At 37.2% G+C, this 22,984-nt stretch overlaps 1 protein-coding gene across 2 annotated transcripts in view; it reads left to right on the top strand.

Moving 5' to 3' along the window:
- PLEKHG1 (pleckstrin homology and RhoGEF domain containing G1) overlaps nucleotides 1-22,984 on the top strand; it is a 141,071-nt gene that overhangs the window by 10,157 nt on the left and 107,930 nt on the right. Inside the window, exon 2 of one of the 2 annotated variants that reach the window (XM_035538961.2) lies at nucleotides 893-961. The exons of the other annotated variant lie outside the window; for it this stretch is intronic. The gene's annotated coding sequence lies outside the window, so the exon portion shown is untranslated. The remainder of the gene's footprint in view (nucleotides 1-892; nucleotides 962-22,984) is intronic. 2 annotated transcript variants of the gene reach the window in all.

The raw sequence follows: 22,984 nt of genomic DNA, 5'->3' as shown, positions 1-22,984 counted from the left end.
AATAATTTTAAAACAAAGGTATCCATGTTTGATTTTTGGTTGACCTTCTGAATAATATTTTGAAGCTGGGAAGGATTTAAAATTTAGCAAAAGAAATAAGCTTAAATCAAGAAATCTGTGGTTCTGAAGGTTTCAAGTTAATAACTTGCTAGAAAGAGCTGCATCACAACTGTATCGTAGAATCACAGAATCATTAAGGTTAGAAAAGACCTCCAAGATCATCTGCTGCAACCATCACTCTACCACCGATCAAAACAGTTGCATTTTGTTAAGTGCTAGCCAAAATGGTATTTTCATTTAGGTTCATTCTTTGCTGATCCTTTGAAAACGGCTAGATCAGATGCTGCTACCAGACAGGTGCTAGGAAATAACTAATGGAACTGATTTGCTTAACATCTACTGATGTGTCCTTATATTGCTCAGCAGGAAGGTGCGTGGCTCATTGGATAGGGGTTTCCAGGCATTAAAGATGATTAGGTTTAAAATCTGTGATAACAATTTCTAGAAGCAGTGTGGCCTGAAGCTTTCAGAGTTTAGATCTTGGGAATTTGAGAACACTTTCCTGCTCTGATGCAGACTTAGATTGTAACCTCAGATAATCTGTTTCGACTAGATTTTAACAACACGTAGGTAGGTAGCTATTCACAGAGGTGGTAATGGGATTTTCAGAATCACATTAGTGTCTAATTCCTATTCAAAACCTAATACCTTTTAGTCTGTCTGAACCAGATTCAGCCCGTGCTACATTTTATTCAGTTTCTCGAAGGCAAAATGCAAAGGCAGCGCTGGGAGCGTGGCTTCAGGTGCATACGGCACATCTTCCTTAGCGGGTTAGAGTTGTGCTCTGTTTTGTCTTTTCTCTAATTCCATAACTGTTGTCCTCCTTTTACAGAATGCTGTAGCTTGAACAGAAGAGAGGAAAATTGACTCCTCTTTGCCTAATCTAACAGTGATTTCTTTGGTGAGTGCTCTACCAAGTACATATTATCATTATTATTTTATTTTTATAAGCAAAGAGATCACGTTTGTGCCTCTGGCTGAGCTGAATATTGGCATTCAGTGAAAATACTCCAAGTTAACCGTGAGACTGCTTAATATGCAAATCCCAAAGAAGTCTATGTACAATAAAGGTCAGAGATGTAAGCCAAGATGGTGGGTTTTATTCATGTGCATGCAAGTGGGGTTTTACGTTAATAAAATCAAAATTTTGAGGCACCTAAGCAGTTATAGAAGGTCTGCAGTTTTGTTGTAGTTATAGCAAGTCTGCAATTTTAGCATCTGTTTCAGTAACTCAATTTTTGCTGAAGATCTGTAGCTAAAGTTTTGGTAAGTTGTTTGACTCCTCCATCCTTTTGGAGGTAGAAGTGCCATTTTTATGGTGAAGAAATGGTCTTGTAATTATGTGGAGTACAGGGCTTGGAAGATCTGGGACATCTGTGTTTTGCAGAGATTTCTAATATTGCTTATCTAATTTTGAGAAGAAATTGTTTGTTCTTTCTGAGTTTATTTTTTTTAGGAGTTTAATTTTCTTTATGTACTCTTACTACCTGAAGGTCCTGCAGGACCTGAAGAACTTCAGATAACAGGGAAAAGCAGATTTAGATGTCAAGGAAGTGTCTCTTGATTAGAGTAGGCAACTTCATTTGTTTCACTATCTAAACCAAATTGACATTCCAGAGATCTTCACAAAATCATAGAATATCCTGAGTCAGAAGGGGCTCACAAGGATCACTGAGTCCAACTCCTTCATGGTAGGGGTTGTTTGAGATTCTCCAGTATATGTTAATCAAGAAGATGGCTTTAGGCGGGGTCCATTTTTCCCTCCTTTTCCTCCTTTATTATAAATGTCCCAGTCTCAGTGCCAACCCAAAGGAGTCTTTTCTTCTCTTTGAAGAAAGTGGGCATTCGGTGATGGGCTTTGTGGGTAACTGCATGAGCACTGGTATTTGGAAAAACTCATTGACTTATAAATAACCTATTTCACTGCTTTCAGATAGAACATCTAATGCTGAAAACAGTATAGCATGGATCAATTAAAAAAAAAAAAGTTAATTGCCACTCCGGCTTCTGTGAGCTGCAAAGGGAATACTAATGTGCTATGTTAGGACACTCTCATAATATGTATTTTATACTTTCGGTGATAGGGTTTTTAATATATTTTTATTATATTATATTTTTTAAATATATTTTTGTAGTATGTATTGATGATCCAGTTGTGTTCAAATATTAACACAATTTTAGGAGAGTGGCAGCTTCCACTAAGTATTGGCACTTCCAATATTTTGAGATTGAATAGCCTTAATAGATAGGTGCTAGTGGAATCGCTTAGCATTAGAGAGATCTTTCCTGTGGATCCAAAGGGTAACAGTCTCTGTGAGCAGGAAAGCATTTTGCAGAGGCTGAGACAGGTAAGACCAGAAATTCTTCTAAAAATAGTAACTTGAATTTGAATAGTGTTGCAGTTTTGATTTGAATAACGTTGCATGTTTTAACATATGTTAACAACAACAAAAAAGGCGTGACTTAAATTCAGTACACTAGTTGCCCCTATTATTTGATGATTGGTTAATTACTAGCATATTTTTTTCCTCCACAGTTATGGAGGCTGGGTTGTGCGTTCCCAGACCCCACACAGCAAATTGTCTTATTTAGCCTGAAATTTATGCATATCAGAATGCCCATTAAGTATTGGCCTTGTGACCGTAGGAAGTGAATTACTTGCACAAATTCTCTCCCTTCTTCCTGATTTCCATTTTGTTTCAGATGTGCTGTTTGGCCCTGATTTTGAGTTGTGGTGATTTTAATATGCTTGCATGAAGAACAGAAAAGCTGAATGAGACTGTCAGACTTAATAACTTCTTTCCTGAAAGCTGAGACAACAGGGCTTATACACGTCCTAAGAAGCAGAGGATTTCCTAAAATTCTTTGGGATACATGGCAGATAAACATATAGTTTACGGTGTTACAAAATATCATATCAACAAAACTAGGGTGTGTGGAAATGTTTCAACTGAATGGATATTCATTCAAGGGCTAGATGGAATGTATTTAGTAAGGAATTAGTTTTATTTCATTGTCCCATGAAATTAAAGTATAATGAGTGGTGTTCTGTAAAAGGGATATCTTAATGGGTTGGACAGATACAGCTTTTAGGGATGGATGTTAACTCTGTAGCAAATAACTATTAGTAATTTTGGCAAATTTGTTTCACGTTCCAGAATTAAATCTGGAAGTCTTAAGAATGTTTTCTTTCTGGAATTGTTTTGGGGGCATGGGGCAGACAATTTATGAAATTTGTTTTATATTTTTGTTATCCATGTGACTTGTCTAACAACATTGTGTGCTTTTAATTGTTTCAATAAAGTGCTGTTTAGAATACAGTAATCCTTGGAAAGAATTAATGAAAACGAGCTCGAGCAACTCTTAAAATCATTACATCTGCTGTAGCAGAGGAGGAAATATCACATCAATCTGCATGTTCTAACAATTGAGAATGAGTTTTAATACACAGTGTGTTTATGCTAAAAGCCAATACATATTTAAAAAACAAACAAAAATTTCTTGAGGATCTGTGTGTCACTGGTTGCTTTGTTTAGGCCAGGTCTTTAATGGTATGAGGGCTTGCAAAACTGTGTGGGGGTGGAAAGAATGATGCATGCCCTTGTGTGAGGTTTTCTTTAAGTCTGGTCTATTTTTGGTATGCAATGGAGCAAAGGTATAGTGCAAGAATAGGGTTTCAGTTGCAATATGAAGGCCTGTAAAAGCTTTTTTATTGCAGAAAGTGCCTACTAGGTTATTAGTGCAGTTGCATTAGTATCCATGGGAATATTCAGGGCTTAATTTAGCATACTAGATTAGGGTCTAATACCATAATTAAGGCTAGAAAATTTTCATAAGTTTCCCCCAAATCTTTTGCAGCTGATTGTAGCCAGGCTAAAATAGAAACAATGTGAAGTGAATCTTTAGGGTTGTTTATTGTTGATGGTTTTATGAAACCGTCTTTCTACTTCACTATAGAAAAGCTGACTGGTAAATGTGATGTTTAACACAGGTATGCACAGATCTGACTAGATTTCTCAAAATACAAATACAAATAACTTGCCAGTGACCTACTGAATGTCTAAACACTTACTGCATTTAGGCTAACAGTTTTATAAAAATCATGACAACTGTTTAAAAAGTCTTTTTTAATTGATAAAAACATTTTGTCCAGATGCTGCTTAGTTTTCTTGTCAGTTCATGTGTTTCATGTTTTCAACTGTGAAAAGATTCAGTGAAAAGAATTGTCTGGACAAATTCAGTAATAACATAATTAGGATTTTGTATATTCTGTGGTCAAAGGATTCTTTTGATTTTTTTTTTTGTACGTTAAACTGTTGAACACGAATTCTTAAATGTACCTTTAGTTTAAAAAAATAATAAAATCCCCAAAGACAAGCTCATTCACCCCTGTATTCCCCCTTTGCTTGCTCAGTGGTCAGTCCTTCCCCACTGCCATCTCCTATTGTTACGGTCAAATGATCAAGGAAAAGTGTATGCTTCCTTTTGTGTCCAGTAGATAGGAGTTCTTAATTGATGACTGCTGCTTTCTTTCTGACATAAAGGAAACGAATGGGCAGTAGTGATTATAGCACATCTGTTGTTTTCTGTCGAGCATCCTGTGCAGCAGTGATACTGTCTTGAAGACTACTTTTTTTTTTTTTCTGTTAGGGACTAGTTAACAGGGGGGATATGGCTGACATGTGACAATATTGTTCCTTTGTCACAGGTGTAGCCAGAGCAGAAAAACAAGCTGCAAGCTGGGACAGAACTACTTGTTTATATTTTAGAAAAAAAAATAATAATAAATTGCAAAAGCTTCGGGGGTGTACTGTATTTTGATCATCTGGGATAGGTAAAGAGTCCTTTCTTCAGAGTGCATTCCCTGCACGGTAGGTGTAACGCTCCAAAATCACACTGGAAATGGCTTCTGCTGGGGAAAGGGAGAAACAAAATAGCATACATAGCCAGGGTATGAAAGCTGAAACATTCACACTACCACTACAGTTTCTAGGATGCAGTTTTTCAGTCTGTGGCATTGTTGTTCATCTCCTGCTTGACCGTCTTTTGCTTGCTGTGTTGTACAACTCCCAGGAGAGCTGAGGCCTGGAGGGCTCAGGTGTACTTTTTCCTGGGACAGAGCCACGGGAAGATCCATACTTGGCTTTACAGACCTCAGGGAAGCGAGTTTGGGGAACTGATGAGCAATGAAGTTAGGAAAGGGTCTGGCGTGAGTGCAGAAGGGGACTTGAAGGTTGAAGGTGGAGAAGACAGATGTCTGGGGAAATAGTTGAGGGGGCCAGTAAAGCAGCTGGGTGAAATAAGCACAGGGTGGTAGTGCAGTGTATCACTACTTGCCCTGTGCATCATACCAACCATGCTTTTTTGTCTTTCTGACTTGTATCATAAAGAAGTGAGTGGAAGTGGGATGTGCAAACCCCCAAGAGTGTCTACAGAAAACCTTTTTGCTCTCTCTTGCGTCACAAGGTATGTGGGAAAAATGCAAACATGAGAACTGAAAGCTCTGTAAATCAGAGTCCCCACCACTTAGTTTGTTTTCCTTTGACTCTTCCTTTTCCCATTTATTATGTTTAATTGCAGCATTTCTTGTAAGAAAGGTGCCAGTACTCTGTTTTTGCACAAGCTAAATATTTTGGTACTTAAACTGACAGTGTTTATGTTGAGCTTGGATGAAGCTGGTTGACTAAAATTAGTACACCGGGCAGCACTGCCCTCTTTTTTGGAGTTTCTGATGTGTGTTAGATAAAATAGTGTGTGGGTTGTGTGTTTTTTTTCTCCTCCAGTCCTTTTTTGTCATTTGCTGTACCAAAATCTTCTCTGCCCATGTCCTCTTACGAGAGCATCTCCATCACTTAACAGAGGAGGTGTTGAGATGTACAACTTTGCATCCATAAGATGCTATTTAGCCTGGAGGCTTAGAGTCTCTTTTATGTTAAACAGGTTTTTCAAATAACAGGTGCACATGGCCACTAGAGATGGGAAAAGTGAGCAAGAACATAGTGTTGTAGATCAACAGTAACATAGTTGAATACAAAGCTGATGATACCATAAATCAGTCATACTGCAGTTATGTCCCAGCAGTACATATGCACTTAGTGTGTTGGCAGAATGGGTATCAAAGTGTGACCCCCTTCTTGGGTCTGATTTCCACCTGCACTATAAATTTGTGGACTGTGTAGAGTAATTAACTGTGTAATGATCCAGCATAGTCAAGGTTAAGCTTATGTCACTGCTGTTTTTTTTTTAAAAGGCTTGTCTAAGGGTAATTTAAGCAATTAAATAATCCTTTTGCTTTCTGAATGAGATACAGAGACTCTGTTCATGCCTCCAAAGGCTTTTAGCCTATTCTCATAGGATTTCAGTCTTATCTTGCATCTGTTGGCAAGCATTAAGTTGTAGCTAAATATTAGTCATGGCACCAGCCAAGTAATACAGGAAAACCCCTACAGAATCTGTTTAAATCTATTTGTTCATTTTTGGAAATTCTGTTAAAGGGGCACTGTTAATATGTATGGTAAGTTTTAAGAAACACTGTAGTGCATCAGTGTAGTGCATAGAATTGCACCTCTTGCATGACTCATAATAAAAACCTGACTATTTGTGAGACTTAGTATATTCCATTTGCTATATAGAAGTTTGCTAAAATGTTGGTATTACGGAATCCTGGCTTTGGGAATGGATGTGACAGCTTTCCTCCTGAGCTAAAGATGGTAGATGACCAGCAGTAGGTGACTTGTAGCAGGACTGCCGATTGTTTTACAAAATGATCAAAGAAGGCTCTTTAGTTTGAGCATTGACTACTTTGCACACAAAACAAAATCTTTCAAAAATCTAAAAATACTTTTTCTGTTGAGGCAGATACTCATCAGAGCATTTGATACATAGCTGTTCAGTAAAAGAAACTGTAGCCTGAACTTCAACCCCTGAAAGAAAGATTAGCTACTGCTTTTATCAGCACGAACATCACTTTGAAGATACTAAACATCTGGTTTCCTTCTGGGAGAATTACATTTTGTCCACTTGACCCTTTGTAAACGTAAATATTTATATTAGTTACATTTTGTAGGAATTTGAAGAAATATTTAATACATGGGAAAAAGAATACTTTGCATATGTAGCTAGAGTGACATCAAATACTGTTGTGTTTTCTACTCATGAGTTTCTTTCATGATTCAGAATAATACCAGTATGCAATCTGATGGGAGACATGACTATGTTTTTCCTTTCTTTCTGTGTTTTTTTGTTTGTTTTTTTTTAATAAAACATTCCTCTTTTCCCTCACACCCTCATCATCTCCCAAGAGCATATTTGTCACCCCCACTGAAATTTCGACTTTAGCTTCTTTCCTTCAGCTATTGCTATAAACTTTGCTTAAAGGATAAATCCGGCCTGGATTGTATTTGTTTAGTACATAATAATTTAGATATGTGAAGTTGCTTAGTAGAGATGGTATATTTTGTATTTGGATATCCCAGTCATCTGTGATCAAATGGAAGACAAAGTTTGCTAGAGATGTGGCTTCTAACCTTGTTTGCAAGGTAGAACAGAAAAGACCTTAAAGTTACAATTGTTTTATTTGTTTCTTCTGTGTAGAAAAAGGATGCTTTGGGAAAAAAAAATACCCTCCATACCTCTTTAAACACCGATGTTGCTTGTGTTGTGGGAGTATGAGTGAGTGGGTGTGTATCTTTAAAATACACAGTGTAGCCTTTTAAGTAAGAAACAGCATTGTACTTTGAGAAATATTACACTTGAAAAATGATTTTTAAAATGAAGCCATGTAAGCTTTTTTTGGCCAAAAATATTTTGTTGTAAAATAGCAATTTATTGAAAACAAGAGTGTTTCACACAAAAAGGCAAGTTTCAACAAAACAACTAGCAAGAGAAATTTTTGAGATATAGCATTTCCCAGCACTGATACACATTTTCTTGCAGAAATAACAGTGTAATTTAAAACTGAAGCTTCTGTTCTCTGGAAAGTTATTTTAAATCATTTTTGTGTGGATTGCAGTCTTCCTATGATCTCTACCTCTTCCTCTCAAAGAACTTAGATATTTTCAAAATTCTACTTTTTATTTTTCGCTAAGTTAGAAAAATATAGTTGCATCCAGTATACTGATGTTCGCTTCTGGGATTTGTTCCCAAAGAAAAGATTCTTTCTTTGTTTTAATATGAACAGTCTCTCAAATGTCAGACGTGACATGACTGGAGTCATGTCAGATGATTCACTGTATTCCCTTTTGTTCCCCACTTGACATATTTTAAGACTTCTGCTGATGACTTGTCAACAAATTTAAGGCCTACTCCAAATTCTTATAAGTTTGATTTGTCCTTTTATGACTGCCTAATAATATTTTAGGTCTAAGTTGCATTGCTTGTGTAATGGTCACCATAACTGCTTCCTTCTTTATTGCGTGTGCCAGTGTTGAAGGTTTATAAATCTTCAGGGTGCAGTGAAGCCTTTCAAATGACTATGTGCCACTTCTAGACTCAGAGTAGAGAGCTTTTGGTCAGATGGGTTAGAGGATAATTAAATACATTTGTGCCAGATCTGTCTAGAATCTAAACCAAAACTATGATCAGAGTTTTCTTTGTTTATTTTTGGGAGTAAGTTCATAGTTTTGAAATTTGCTTCATACGCCAATATTTATGAGAAGTGACATTAAAGTGGACTTTAAACAGGACGTTATAATTTAAAAATGTATTGTTTCTCTGAAGCACATCTGGTAACACAAGGTCTAAAGCTATTAGTTTGGAGAGGACAAAGAGTTCTTTATGAATTGGCACTAGCTCATTTAAATTAGTTTGCTCCTGAATTAGTGATGATCAAGGGCAGGGAGTCTGAAGTAATGACCATCTGCTCTTTTGTTAATGTCCAGTAGACTTCAAGAGATGCTGTGACTGTGATAACACACTTATGCTCACCATGGTATTCATATTGTTGCTATGCACAAAACAAAGAAATAACAGTTGGATGAAATTTTAAAATTAAGATTTTTATTTTTTTTTCAAGAGGACTGTCGTCCTTGACTTCATTGTGTTTTTCTTGTTTTTCATTGAAACAATAGTCATTTAAGTGGTAGACCCACTGGCCTCAAACTTGCCCTGAATAGGGTAGAGGTGGAAGTTTACTGCTCTGCCACTGCACTGAGAGTGCTCAGTGATTGCTTTGCCAGAAAGAAGAGAATCCTAGCAAGCAAATCTACCATTCAGTGTTATTTTCTGTTTTCCAGTTATTCTCCAGTCCAGAGAACAACTGATAGATTTTCTCCAGCCCCCAGGAGAGATGAGACGTAAAACTAAAATGTTTGTCACTCTAGGGACTAGATGAGCCCCACACAAACGCTTTATCTGCTGTGGTGCCAAAGGGAATGTATGATAATCAGATGAGTCCCCAGCTCTTTTTCTCTCTTGTCACTCATTCCATGCACCTAGGTTGAAACCCAAGTTGTGGTTTAAATGCCTGAAATAGTAATTCTCATAAAACATTTTTACAGCCTTTTGACACTGAGAATGATGTACGTTTCTTGATATTGTCAAAGCATATTTTGTTTTATATGTACCCTTATCAAGTGTAAGGATATAGGTACTTGAGCAAATTCTTTAGTGTAAATAACTGTGTAAATGAGGGAGGCATGAAATTCCCCTGCATGAGCAATTTCCTTCCCTGGTTGCCTGGATATTAGTCTTCAAAGGTGAGTGACATAAGCCTGTTGTGTGTTTGCTGGAAATGAGATTAGTAGCTGGGGCTTTTCCTTAGAAAGAAATTGGCAGTACTGATAGAAAAATGCATACTTAATTCTGTGTATGTGGAAAACATAACTTAAATATACATTTATATATAAATAGGCATAATATAAATATTTTAATATGTCTATAGTCTTGTACTTCCTGCAGTTGATCTTTATCGCTGAAGGTAAACAAATCATTTTGCCTAGATGATTCTTGTGTGTTAATCTAGGATTGTAAACCTGCATTTTTAAAGATGCTGTTCTGTTCATGGTAGACGTTTTGAAGATGCCAGTGTCCACTGGTGTTTTGATATGATAGGATGAATTAAAGGATGGAAGATTTCCAAAGTATATTTCATACCCTATAAAAAGTGCTAGTGCTGAACTTACGCTGTTTGGGTATAGGGTTTTCACTGCGGTCTACAGTAGCAATATGTATCTTAAAATAAGATACATAGAAAAATACATATACCCTAAAATTAATTTTACTAACTCAAAGATTTTAGCAATCATGTCTATTAGTCTGAAGTTCTGATGACTTTTAAGGAAGCTGTTGTAGTTTGTGGTTTGTCTTCTGACTTCATGAATAATGCCATTTCAGCCCTCCTGCTTTCTTCTTCTTTTACTATTTTGTTGGACAGCTTCTGCTAGTGCTGGAGAGGAGAGGAAATATACTGCCTTTTGCAGCAGCTCTAGCAGCTTTTAGTTCCCAGAAGCAAAGCAGGGTAGCACAGGAGAAAGACAACCACACACAGAAGTTGGTGCTACTCTCCTGAGACAGAAAGGTTTTAGTGGGGCACAAAATCAAATTTCAAAAGTTGACAAGAATATGGAGAAAAAAAAAAAACACAAAAATTTGTCTAGGAATAAAACCGCTGTTTGAAATATATGAGTAGGATATGTGGGAGGGAACAAAGGCATAGGTAAGAGATGAGAAGGACAGAGGTGCTAGGGGCTCTGCTAGGTGAAAAACAGAGGAGCCATATGTTCTGTGACTGGATGTGTATCATCAAATGTAGAAAATTTGGAGTGTGGAAAAGACCTGTTTCAGTTTATTTTTACATAAAGATCATCCTGTTTGTCTTTGCAAAGCTTAAGGTACTGACTTCATTCTGTGACTGTTTTTAGTCTTTCCATAAAAGCTGCTTGGGTGTGGGCAGAAATAGATACACTTGTCGTTTAGGACACAATTCAGTTTTGTATGTAGCACTTTTAATCCTGAAGAGCCTCAAAAGCACCACACAAGCAATCATGGCTGTATGCAGCTTCTGTGGAACACAGCCCTCCTAGGGCAGGTGAGGGCACCCCTGAGGAAAACTGGGATGGAAAATGCTGTCAGGCATTGGGGAACATGTATGCTACCTTCCTACACTTCTACATTTGTAGGGCTTTGTAATGGTCTTCCTGATGCATCTTTTTATGTTTTTAAAAATTTATATGTATATTTCAGTTGAAAGGTTGAAAAGCTTTATTTTTCCTGTTATCTTCTTATAACCTTGCCAAATACACATTCTCATACATTAGTTAAAGTAGATCTTGGATAGACTCCCTGAAGGAGCTAAAAAGAGCAAAACTGCAATTAAACCCCACAAAACATACGTGAGGTTCAAATGGACTTTATCTACCACAGTTTTAATGTATAATTAAATTGGAAAGTACAGATCCTATTTTTATAATTGCTCCTCTGAAAAGTGGTATAGGCTCACATAATTCCTTAGAGAAATTGTTGAATTTTCAGCCTTAGAGATTTGAGGTTGGTAGTTACAGGTAATCTGTTTTAACCAGTAATACTAATTTATGATAAATTAATCAAGTAGTCGAGTTTGTGTGTAAATTTTGCCCTCAGCTAACTTTGGAAAAAGACAAAATAGCTGTAGAAGCACTATAAAAGTTATGTTACTTTAACCCTCTGGGGCTTACATTATCCAAATCTTGTTCCTTGTTTTTTGCTTGTTTTCTTTTACACCTATTTTGAAAATAATGCCAAGTAATAAGAATGTTTTGACAGAAGCATCACATAGATACGTGTTTTAAAATACATAAAACTCTTCTAAATAACAATTTAGATTTAAAACTTCCAAAACTTTTCAAAATAACTTTATTTATTTATTTAAAACTTCCAAAACTTTTCAAAATAACTATATTTATTTATTTATTTATTTATTTTTGGTAGTTACTTCAACCTGAACTGAAATGATTTTTTGAAGTATGCTGGGCTCCTGTTTTCCACAAATTAGGGCAGATGCCAAAATGACTAGTCAGTTTTTGAAACTTTTGGACTTTTTTTTTTTTTAATGCTTATGGTGCCTTGCAGCTTCTTCCCTAACTTTAATGGGTTTTGCTTAAACTGTACTGGAGTTAAGCAGACAACAACAACAAAACCCAAACCACAAAAATCTCACTTCCGTTAAGGGTCTGCTTTCCATTTCATGCTAGCATTGCCCTGCTAGTGTCAGAAGGGCTGCCTGAACTTTAGACTTGTGTGTTCCCTGAGATGGTATCTGGAAATGTCCTCTCAGTACGAGAGAGCTGGGAAAAACGGGGGAGGTAGGGACTGAGGTTAAGAAAGATTGTATAAAGAAACAGAAGAATTTGAAACTGGCTAGGCACTTGTTAGATTGATGTGCCATGACGGGTCAGCACTTGGTGGGGAGTGAGAACCCCTGTTGGGCAAAAAGTACCAGCAGCTTGGTGATAGCCCTGGGAACACTACACAGGCTGGGGGGTGGTGGCAGGGAGAAGGAGAAGATGGGGATGAGAGGGAGATAGAATGACTAATCAAATCTCAGATGCTTCTTTCTCCACCTACTCCTATTGCTTCAATGCAGTAAGGCTCAGAGGGCTGCAGAATCTCATTTACTCATGCGATAGAGTGGTTTCCTGCTTTCTGTGGTAATATACACAGCCCTTTGTGCATTTGAAATACAGCAGGGATTTATTTAATTTTTTTTAATTTTAATTTTGCCCTGCTGAATATGCTGACATCATCTGGGAGCCCAGGCAGGGCCAGGTGGTGGTCTTGCTTAGCCGTGCTTCTTGCTGGATCCAGCTGAAACTTGGGCTCATCAGTATGCACTTGGTGTGCCGGCGTCCTTCAGAATGTGGGACAGACAGCAAGAATAGAGGAAGGGGGATTTTAATGTACCAAGGACTGAATTACTTGATTTGAAACAACATTAATGGGAATACCTTTGTGTTTTTGTGTCAGTTAATTAGTATTTGATATTTGAATAAACCATTAAGGCTTATAACTGTATGCATATTTAGTTGTTATCTTGGCAGTGCTTTAGGTTTGTTCCCCCTACTGCTGAATACGGGAGGCTGTTTTGCAGAAGGTTCACTTAAGTTATTTCTTCCCGTAAAAGTGGAAGAAAAGGAACTTTCATCTGAATTCATTGGGCTTACCTCTGAGAATTCAAAAGCCTTTGGAAGTTGGCTGAAATTCTTGATGCTGAGTTGAGTAATATCCCCTTGAATATTTACTTTAGTCAAGTCTATTCAGAGATCCCTCCCCTCCCGTCCTTACTTGCATTGATTTCCAGAACTAGATCAAATGGCCAAAGAAATGCAAAGCCTTGCCTCTTGTGGATGGGTTCTCCAGCGGTTGTCTTATTCCTGTGGCCTGACTTTGTGTTCGGTGTTTACATAAATTGAAGTAACTGGAAAGGCTGGGATTAGTACTGCAGATCTTTCACTGTCAGTGGAATTGCATTGCCAGTGGGAAAGCAACGTAACTCACAAATTTTAGTTGTTGCTGGAACTGCAGGTTTTGGGGAATTGTATTGGTTTTAATTAAGGAAAACCAAATTCCTTTTTGTAGCTGTTTGCTCTTTGTATCATCATCTCTTTCTGAGGATAGAAATGAAATGTTTGATTTCTGTCTGTTATTCAAGTATGAATGTGATGCATCTTTACTCTAGTAACACTTCACTCAGTGGGAAGAGATAGGAAGTGAGATATCCCTGGATCAGTGATAGCAATTCTGACAACCCAATGAGAGCAGGAAAGCTGACTGTTCAACGCATGATTCATTTCTGATTCTATAGTAACGATATAAAAGGAAGAAAAAGCTTCTGTGTTTAGTGTGGTTGAAATGGAAAGTTAAGAAAGGTGACCTTCAGCACTGGTGTGAACCATTTTGTGGTGAAGAGAGGATAACTTGGACTCCTTTTCTATGTGAAAAGTATATGTTAACATACAGATTAAAAAAGGTGTGCAATCTTAACACCTTCTAAAACTGTAAGTTAAAATTAATGGAAACCCTTTGTTGACTACCCCTGGATAATCTGTATTCAAACATGATATTTCCGGATGATCACTCTACTTCAAATAGTCTTCAGTCTAAAACACTAAAGGATGTTGGATGATTTTTCTCCTATCTCATGGAAAGCTACAAAGCAACATGCAGTTCACAAAAAAAAAAAAGTCTCACTTGGCACCAGCTCCGAATAGCAGGGTTGTTTCAAGAATCTTAAAAATCTCTGAAAGACTCTCAATGCTTGCATACTCTTTTTATAAGCTGTCCATGAAGTAATGTCAAATGACTATTATTTCACTTCATGATAGGTATTTCTTTGTCTCTGTGTTTGAAAGCCAAGTCAAGTTACTTGTCTGAGAAGGGGAATGGAAGTCCTGTCAAAATGCAGAATGGCTCAGACCTTATGCAGTTGTTGCGAATTACTTATTACTAATTTGTAATTACTAGTAAGTAATTTGTAATTATTAGTAAGTAATTACTATTACTTACTAATTTGTTCAAACTGTGTCTGTCTGACTGATGGGGGTGGGGGGGAAGCATACAGCTGAAGGAAATCACCTTTCCAACTATAACATTCGTAAGCAATGTTATTTTTTTCCCCCATGTGTATTTCTGAACGGAACTAGTGTTCTCATATGGGGCCAGTGAAGGTCTGCATGTGGCCATGCAATGTACAGTAATAAATCCAGCATCTCTAGGAAAGCATGTTGGAGATAAGAAGCTTTGTATGTTTATGGCATTACAGAGGGAGTTTCCCCATCTAGGGAATACTTCATTTTAACCCAGAATAAATGTGTATTCAGCAGTTTATCAACTTGTTCTGTCAAAATGGTCATTCAGATTCCTTCGCAAATTGTGGCAGGTTAAAGATGGTTGCTGTGTGTAGTTTTGCTTTCACCAGTGCTACTCTCTTAGGCGCTGCTTGTGTTGATCATAAGTGTGTGAAATCATATTTCCTTTCCCTTTCTAGTCATATTTGATTTAATATTAAATATTCTTAATAGTGATTGTGTATATGCATGTGTTTGTTTATGTATATACAAAAACTCTGATTAGCCAGAGATTAAGCATGAATGTAATTTTAAACCATAGAGTTTCTTTGTGCTCTGCACTGGGCATATGTATTTAAATGCCACGGAAACAAATAGGGCTAAGCTTTCAATTACAGCATTCTGCTGAACTGGGGATGGGATATTCAAAGCTCTTAAATGGAGGGAGGGCCTTGGCTCACTGTAACCATTAGCCCGAGTGTTCTGTAGATAACTGCAAACTTTGGCTCTAGAAAATATATTATTTGCAAGCTGCACTTCAACAGTTATGCTCTGGAGTGGTTTGATAAATAATGTAGTGTTTCTACAGGAAATGTCTCAATCTGGGTTATGAGGCCATTCATTCTGACAAATTAGAAGTGAACGTGCATGGTGCTGTTAGTTTGACTGTTATTAATTTCCTCTTTTTTCCATGTGTGTGCAGTGTGTATATAAATACATGTGCACACCCAGACATACATATTCTCAAAGTAGGAAGAAGGAAAAGTTGAAGAAGCATGCAGTGGTTGTCCCGTCAACTGCCTGCACCAGGTCTGGGAGGCAGCCAGCATCGGCATTTGGGTAACTGGAACATGTCAGTGCTTAGAAAGCTTTAACTGTTGAATGTTTTACGACCTTTTCTCTCTTGTTTTCCTAATTTTATGTAATTTGTGATGAAAACAAAACCCAGGAAATTTTCATTAATCACATTTCACCATAAGCAAAAATTTAGATGGTCTTTTTCTGATGGGTGCAAGGAGAAAAATGTGTTTTACAGGGTACGTGCAAGGAACTTTGTTATGCATAGCTGTACTTTGGGTAGCAGTTCAAATGACACTTTTTGGAAAAGCCAGCCTGAATACTCCTTTTCTAATCATTCTAACGCCCATATACCTAAACCTCCCATTTCAGCATTTACACAAGCCTATCCCAATTGCAGGAAACACACAACCAACTTTCAAGGAGCCCTTTTCCTGACAGTGAGTCCGTAAAATTGTAACAGTTCCTTTCCTTGCAAAACGTAATGGAGTCACCATTTACTAAGGAGAGAAAAGAACTCCGTGAAGGATCCAAGTGTAAATGATAATTATCCATTATCATGGTTTTAAGTAGGCTTCCCTTTTGTGAATAAGCTGCAGCAATGCCAAACCAAACATTCTTTTGTACTTTTTTTTCCCTCTAGCTTTCCAAAACTGTTTACAGTTGAGGGGAAAAATATCTTTCCCTCATGTTTACTTGGAATTAACTTTGTTTAGGAAATTTTTTAACAAAGTGAATGAACCATCAGGACAGTGCTGACATTTTGTCTTTTGTTAGTATGATCTACTTCTGGAAGTTTTCTCTTTTTTTCTTTTCTTTTATCCCTTACAATAAGGTATAAAGTTATTTCTTTCAAACTGTATAGTGAAGCCAAATATATTACAACCATTTTATTTAAGAGGTAAAACAGTGTAATTAGAATTGTTGCATACTAATCAGCATGTTATTAGCAAAATTAAAAATAGCTTTGCCTTGAGAAAACGTGTTCGAGAATTGAAGTTGTGATTTTGATTTGGTGCAGAACAGTATTTTGTGTTTTTGTATGTATGTTTGTTTTCCCTCCCCTTTTCTTTATAGGGTGCTTTCAGAAACGTATATTTAAGTGGGGAGGGGAGACCCTTACAATAGCTGACTCTGAAATGTATTCATCTATATTCTTAAAAAACATTGACCTGTTCGGTTGACTTTGAGCATTTACTTTTGGATGCACCTTCTCTTTTTCTTAAGCTGTCCATGACTGCAGTTTCAAGGTTATTTGAGTTGAGGAAAACTTTGTTCTTATCTCGGTGTTTTGACTCTGGCCCTACTCAAAATTAAAATTGTTATGAATTTTATTTGTCTCACAGTAGCTATCTTTTCTACTGACCTTTAAAATATCAAAGTTTGTCTGTAAGAGTGCTATAAAACTTTCATAGAAAACAAAGCAAAACAACAAAAACAAACAGAAAAGCATTAATTATTGTCATAGTCCCATGATTTCAGGAGGGGCTATGTGACATAATATAAACAATCGGATGTCCTCACCAAGCCGACAACAATGTTATTTGCATTTTTCTATAAAATAAGTGTGACAATGTTAATGAACTTTAGCTGGATGCCAAGAAACTTTCTATAACAGAAATTGATGTATGAAAATGAAATTTCAGAAGGTGAAATGCATGCAGACATGCTAAATATGTTACTATGGGAGAAACAAAATTCTTGGAATATGTTGGAATCTGTATGTTACCTATCACTGTAATATTTATTGAGCACATAGGAATGGATTCAAATTCATTTAATGCTTTGTGTATTTTAATTTACTTTCATTGTTGTTTGACTTGCTTGCTGAGATTGGATTCTTTGTGTTGCAACGACACCATTCATTCCTTGCAGCTTATTTTATTTCCTCTACTACTTGAGTGTGTGGTGAAATGATGAATTTGCACAACAATGGTCCTTTCCCAGACAGTATATAGTGACGTCCTAAGCACAGGGATCAAAGGAAAAGAGAAGTATGTTTTAAGTGCTAACGCACAACTTCTGTAATAGAAAAGCAATTTGCAAGAAACTTTAAGCCTGTGAAAGCAGGTACTGTGTATTAGCCAAATCAGCATCTCTCCTAATTGTAGCAGTTGGGTTTTGAAAAGGAATTTGAGCAAGTCTGAGATAAAAGTTGCTGAAATTCTTTCCCTTTAGTTTCCTTTCCATAACCACATACACTATAAAGGAATTTGTATTATTGCTGGAGTTTGACAGGTTTGTATCCAGGTATAAAAGTGGTGTGCTTTTTTTTCCTTTAAATTTATTAAACCATAATTATTGGCCCTGTAGTGAGGTTTCTGTTGTACATCTCACTAGAATGAAATTATTGGAAATTGAGACCTTATGCATCTGTAGTTGTTTTTCTTGAAACTATTTTTTTTTTAAATCAAAGTCAGGACCTATCTGGTGTGTGTATGTTAGAGGGGTGAAAGGTGGGCAGGGTAGAAGTGAAGTTGTAGAGCTAATGACTAGACCATAGTTGGCTGTAACTCCCTCAGGTGACAGTATAAAGTGACTGTGCAAGTCCTTACCATATTAAAACTTTATCAAAGAAAAACTTTCATGTTGCTAAAAGTCCTGCATTTCGTACACACTGAAGAGCAGATTTCTTTGAGTTGAGTACATGACAGCAATACTTGGTAGCAATGGCTTGCTACTGCTCTACTTGTACAGCCTGCACTAGGGCTTGCCTACAAGTCCCTAAATATTTTGGGACTGACCTACTTGTCCCACTCTTCGTTTTTCTTCAGAGTGTGTTTCAGGAATGTCCTCTGCTAAGCTATCTTACTCAAGGCTGTGTATTTTCTCAAGCATGAATTCAAAAGAAGGTGACTATAGAGACAGACCTACCGTGTGCAAGCAAGATACGATCTTTTGATGGATGTTTTGTTTGTATGTAATTGCCCTGTACAAATGCACAAGAGAAGCAATGTATGTGTATGTATTTTGAAAAACACAGTGCTCAGAAATGATCTGGTTTTTGATGATAGAAAGTTTTGAAATAAGCAAAAAGTGGTAGAATGGCTCAGCCAGCAGGCTGTCTAAACCCAGATCCAGACTTGAGCACGAAGCAGGATGTACCAGATACTAGAAAGCTTTAAGGATCTGCAGCACTTGCTTGGCACGCTGACCAGAAGGGACAGGCAGTTTCAGCTGAACACTTGGTTTTGTCCGTGCTGTGTTGTCAGCAGTAGCTAGTGCCACCTGCGGGAGCTTTGCTGGAACAGGTGGTTTTATCATTCAGAGATGCAGCGTCATTAGAAAGGCAGATGGGAAAGTGCTACTGCAATTTTGTGTCACAGCAGGAGAAGCATTAGGTTGTTTTCTATCAGTTGGCTGTAGCACAGCATGATGACATGCAGCGTAGGCCTGATCTCTAAGCAAAGTTACATGTTTAAAAGGTGATAGTATCAAAAATACTCATTAACAGTTGGTCTTTATAGAAAGAAAAATGCTAGTGGTTAATTACACTAAAATAATTTCATACAATCTGAGCTGAAATGAGTTTGAAAGGTATTTCTTCTGCTGAGCTGATAAAGAATTGTGTTCTACTCAGAGTTAATGTGTCAGAAGTAAATACACTTATTTCACCATTAAAAAATGAAATCTTTTGGTGTAGGCTTTGAACTGGCACTCCACAAGGGTACTTGGGAATGTACAGGTTGTTTGTTGGAGTTTCAGTGGAGGTTTTGGTCCCTCTTCCTCCTCACAGAAGACCTGACAGGGAAGGCTTCCTCTTTGTTTCACTTGGAATAGTGGCAACATGTGGTATTAAGTAAGGAGTCTTGAAACGTGGTTGGATGCTGATCAAATGTTGAGTAAGTCTCATCTTTTCAAGAAGTCGATTCTATACAAAGTTTGAAGGAGAAGATCCCGTGTCATGTTCCCTTCTAGGCCTCATATTCCATGTTACTTCACTGTCTTGACTTGTAGACTGAAACATGGTGATTAGCTGCTGAACTTGATCTTTTAGTGGGTTTGAAAAACCATGGCCAAAGCCTTGGAGTAGCACTGGGAATGGATTCAGAGCTATTGGAGAGACCGGAGGAGGGAGATGTATGCGTAGCAGTTAAACCACAGAGGAACCAGCCAGCTCATTCCTTATACTAGAACATTTGTGATGTTTTTCAGATTCAAAACCAGTGGATTACAGTAAACCAAAATGAAAGTGACAAAGGGAATTCTGTGATTTGGTCTTCGCTTGAGGGGAAAGAGTTGAGTTTTTTGGTTGCAGCTGCAGTATAAACGATTGGTTCTAAAACTAGTCAGAGTATGCTGTAGCCTTGTGCTGTTTTGAAGAAGGTCAGAGGAGAAAGAGCTGATGTTAATGTGATTTTTATTTATAGGGCAAATGATATGCAAAGGAAATTTTGTTCCTTCTTGCCCATGTAGCTCAGATGGTCTTGTTTGAACCAGCTCACCTCTTGGTGCAGTTGCCATAGTGTCACTGTTGCCAGTCTTTCCGTGAGAAATGAGGTGCAAAGGTGACCTGGTTTGGCAAAGGGGCATCTTACCCACCTCTCCCCACCCCCCAAAAAAGGGCTTGGAGTGTTTCAACATGTGTTGCACTGCAGGGAAAAAAGGCTGAAAGATTTTTGTGGGAGAGGACTGTTGGAGAAGGGAAGCAGTAATTCACACCCACATCCAGAGCTCTGCTGGAAGGGAATGAAAGGAGCCATTAGAATTCTGTGCAGTTTGGAAGAAATAAATGCTGACTTGAAATAGCACTTTAATCTTAAATAGGTACTGCTACGTTACTTAGAAAGACCGCGGGGTGGTGGTGAATAGGAGCAGCAATGAGGCTTGATGGCATACAGTGTATTGTGTCCCCATAATTTATATCCTTTCTGTCTATGTTATTTAGAGTTTTCTTCAGTGTCACCTCTTGGTTCATGTGAAAGAACTGTGTTAGTGTTCACATGTAAACTAGCTTTCATGGTTTATGTGACCTAGGATCAAAGCTATTCTCAAGGGGTTCAGAGCAGCAAAGCTTCTGATCCAGAAGGGATTTTGTAGACAAATAAATTACTAAAAAATCTGAGTTGGATGTTCTTATTCTCTAACAAAGATATACGCATCCTTTAACAGCCAAATGTCAAATTCTGGTTCCATTAATGTGGGTGAGAATTTTGCTATAGCCTGCCTCAGAACATGGAGTTCATCCTGTGGCCTGAGGCTTTCTGACTGCTGGTTTGGGGGACCTCTGTGAATTATACTGCCTTTGGAAACAAAGTCCTGTACCATTCACTCAAGAAGTGTCATTCTGTGCAGGGGCATCCAAGCTTTCTTTTTGGTTTACAGAATACTTTATGTCAAGAAAACTGCAATTATCCCTTTTCTTCCCTCCCACTCTTACACCTTTTTTTTTTTATTTAGTTGAAGCAGAAAGAACTTGTCCAAATATTCTTTAAAAATAAACCAGCAGATGGCTTTACTGTTAACAGCATGGTGTGTAGTGTGGAACATCAGAGCTTCAGTTGTTTCATTATATATTGATCTGTACTCATGGCTATCTATTCTGTAAAAAGCTGCATTTAAAAATTAAATACAGTATTTTAAAGGAATACCTGTGTTGATCATGAATAAAGTGGCTACAGCCGGAGCAGATCTTAGTAATGCTGATTGCTTCTCTGGAAGATTGGAAAGAAATGTAATATCTGGTTAAGGGTCTATATGCTGAGAAATTTTTGAAGAAATCCAATCAACTTCCTTTAATGTGATTGCTTCCAGCTCTTTGGATCAGACATAGACTAGGGGCTGGTGATATGACACAAAGGAGGTTCAGGTTAGATTTTGGTTAGTGATGTTAGTTGTTCAACATAAATACATAGCTGGGCTCCGTAGTTACAGCTGCAAACAGTGCTGTGATTAACAATAGTTTCTTTCAAGCTGCTTGATGCTTTTTTTGAGTAGAGCAATAAGTTGCTGAGAGAACAAAAATGGAACAGAAATCTTCTCTCTAATGAGAATTTCTCCATGAAACTTGAAAATTGCAATACTTCAGTCAACAATTATTTTGAATAATTAGAAGCAATGTGTTTTTAGCAATATACTGTTAATTTAAGAGGCTAGACTGTATTTGTCTGTGAAATGCAGGAATCGCATGTTTGTCCTTAGCATGCTTTTTTAAAAAGTCACTGGTGTGCTGTAAGCTTGAATGCTTTCTCACTAATTCAGCTATCACATGCTATTGATTTGGATCCTGAGATTTTATTTTTTCATAAAATCAAAGGTGATCTTCAATTTTTAGCAGAATTTTAAAGACAAAACAATCCTCTATAAGGAACAAGAAATCTCTTGAACTAGGACCTCCCAGTATGCCCAGTTGGGTGGTCCAGGCCGATTATGGCCTGTGAAAATGCATGGTCATACATCTGAATGTTTTTGGTTACTCTTAAGAGTTTTGCCTAATTAAGAAATGTAAACAGTATAGCTGTGTTTATTCATAAGTTATGAATGCATACATATTTCAAGTTTTCTGACTGGGATGTTCTGTGAAAAACTGCTTAGAGAAGTTAGCAATAGGTAGTGAGCTTTGAGTGACAAATCCAGAAATACCAGGTACCCCATGGACAACTAGAATAGGTGGGCCAAAGGTGCAGGGACAACTGAAGATGTATCAATAATTAAATTGCAAGAGTATTTAGAAAGGTCTAACACGAGTGATTTTTAAGGTCCTACTAATCTTGAAAGTAGTAGCAGTAACCCAAAGATTGCAATAAGAATGTTTGGATAAGTAGAGCTTGATTGTTTCAAAAGTGAGCAAGAATTAAATTCTTCTGCATCTGGCTAGGAAGCTTATGCCCCAAATGTTGCTTCACTGCTGCATTTTAACGAGTCCTACTTAGCCTCATTGCAGAAAGAGAGACTTCATTTCCTGCTTTGGTAAATAGTACTTATCAAAAATTTGCTTCCCAGATTAAAACCATGAACTTTTGCATTTTTTTATTGATTTATTTATAAACGTCTGTTTTTGAGTCATTGAGAACTTGGCATGTTACAGGAGGTGAGGGTGGAGTTCAGTGTTTCTTCTATTTAAATTTTCCTCCTTTCACTAGATTTGCTATATATCTCAGAGAAGAAAACTAAAGCGAAACAAAGAATAAATAAGTTTTTCTGGGGTAAATGAAGAGAAAATGTGGTTACTTGGTTATAAGTCTAGGAGTAATAAAATGGGCTTTTTTTTTTTTGGGAGAAAAAAGTGGAATTTAAGTTGTTTATTCTGCAACATCTAGCAAGTATGGAACCAATTTGCATTAATGAGAGAGCAGGGAGGAAAACAGACTTTTAGTATTTGAAATACATAATTTCCATGCTTTCTAAAGAATTCCCTTAAAACACTA

This window comes from Cygnus atratus, chromosome 3 (assembly GCF_013377495.2).
Source record: "Cygnus atratus isolate AKBS03 ecotype Queensland, Australia chromosome 3, CAtr_DNAZoo_HiC_assembly, whole genome shotgun sequence".
Lineage (NCBI taxonomy): Eukaryota > Metazoa > Chordata > Aves > Anseriformes > Anatidae > Cygnus > Cygnus atratus.
Note: the sequence above shows the minus strand (reverse complement) of the source record. Positions and strands in the feature narration are given on the sequence as shown.